Consider the following 1,792-nt stretch of genomic DNA (forward strand, 5'->3'; position numbering starts at 1 on the left):
TCAAGTTAGGGTATCCAAATGAACTTTCTGAATTTTTCCCATAATTAAGACATACATATCTGTTATGAATTTAATCATGACATGAACATTATAGCATAAAGGTTGTAACACGGTTTTGGTATTTCTACTGCCTCTAACTTCATTTTGGCAGGACCCTCTACACTTAAACTGTTCGAGTTAACTGTAAGACATTTTGCTTTACTAAGCACTGTTACTACAATGGAAAGCAACACTAATAAAATTAAATATAAGCACTTCATGTGCTAGCCTCATTTGTAAAATGGGGATAACAGTTTATTTCACAAGTTCTGCTGGACTAGATAAACCATGCACACTGCTTAGAACTGTGTCTAACACATTGTAAGAACTCTAAACACTAGCTAGTATTCTCTATTTCCACTCAAAGATAATGTTTTCCATCTGTAATTTACGAAAATTACAAAAATTGCACAATTACTTAGATTAGCAAGTCAAATACAACTTATTTGAAAAATGTTCCGATCCAATATTTTCAGTATTGTTTTGGGGGAAAACTACATAGCATTTATAAATAAGGAGGCACTAAAATGAGTCCACAGAAGAAAATGTTATGTGACAGTGACCAACTGTAAAATGGGGTAACAGTTTTCCTCACGAGTTCTGCTGGACTAGATAAACCATGTACACTGCCCATGTACCCTGTCTCTACCCTTACCGATTCATTTTGCTTGAAAACATTCTGTAATAATCTGATCACACATAATATTTGTAACTAATAATCAAAAAGATCAGCTGGCTACAAAATAAACCTGCAGCAACATTATTTAACATGACGCCTTTCGATTAAAAAGTCATTTAAACTACAAACTAGTTGAGGATGAAAACAAAACAAGCGACTTCTGGAGTCCCGAGCAAAGCCTAAGAAAGGGCATAATGGCTAAAGAGAACAATGTTCCCTTATTTGTCACTGTTACTCTGTCATCTCTCTTTCCAACTCATTTCCAGATATCATCAACCCACGACAAAAATTTCAATTACAAAAAAAGACAAAACTATCTTAATCCCCATTGTTCACGAGTGCCATCTAAGTGATAACTGGGTGTTTTCAATAAAGTTTCAAAAAAAAATTAAAGCCAAAGGTTTTTTCCCCCATCATTGTCCAAAAATGACAATAGCCAAGTATAATATCCTCCAACTGAGACTTATAAAACTAATGACCTACACTCAAGCGTATGATGGGTAGGCGCCGAATAAAAGAGGAGACACCTTCCCATTCAATGACAATATGAAGAAACTACACAGACACACGCACACACGCAAGCACGCACAACAATGCCGAAAAATGTTTACCAATACCAACACGAGAGCGAAAAATTACCGGATAACAAACCCATCTCTCCGTTTCTGAACTGGAACCCTTAACCTCTGCAAATGTTTAATTACTCTTAAATCAAGTAAGCGGGGAAAATCCCGCACGCAAGCCCATCTCGGCAGCCCCGCACAACAGTGACGAGGGGGAGCTGGAACGCGAGGGGTGCCGCGATCTCAGCTTCAGTCCGGGGGGCGTGTCCCCCACTGTTTTCGCTTCCTTTCTACAGAAACGACAGCTGCAGCGCCACAAGGAGCACCCAGCCACACGGCCCCGGGGCCCCAAGACATTGTGTAGGGGACAGAAAGGAAAGGAGGATCTGAGGTTTCCAAAGGTGCAGAGGGAATTTGCTCGGCGCAGGGCTGGACCGGGATCGGCCACCGCGGGGCAACCAGCCGCACCGCGCGCGAGCCTGGCCCCCCACCCCACCCCACCCGCCCGCGG

The sequence above is a fragment of the Chinchilla lanigera genome, unplaced genomic scaffold, assembly GCF_000276665.1.
Source record: "Chinchilla lanigera isolate Chin_1 unplaced genomic scaffold, ChiLan1.0 scaffold00093, whole genome shotgun sequence".
NCBI lineage: Eukaryota > Metazoa > Chordata > Mammalia > Rodentia > Chinchillidae > Chinchilla > Chinchilla lanigera.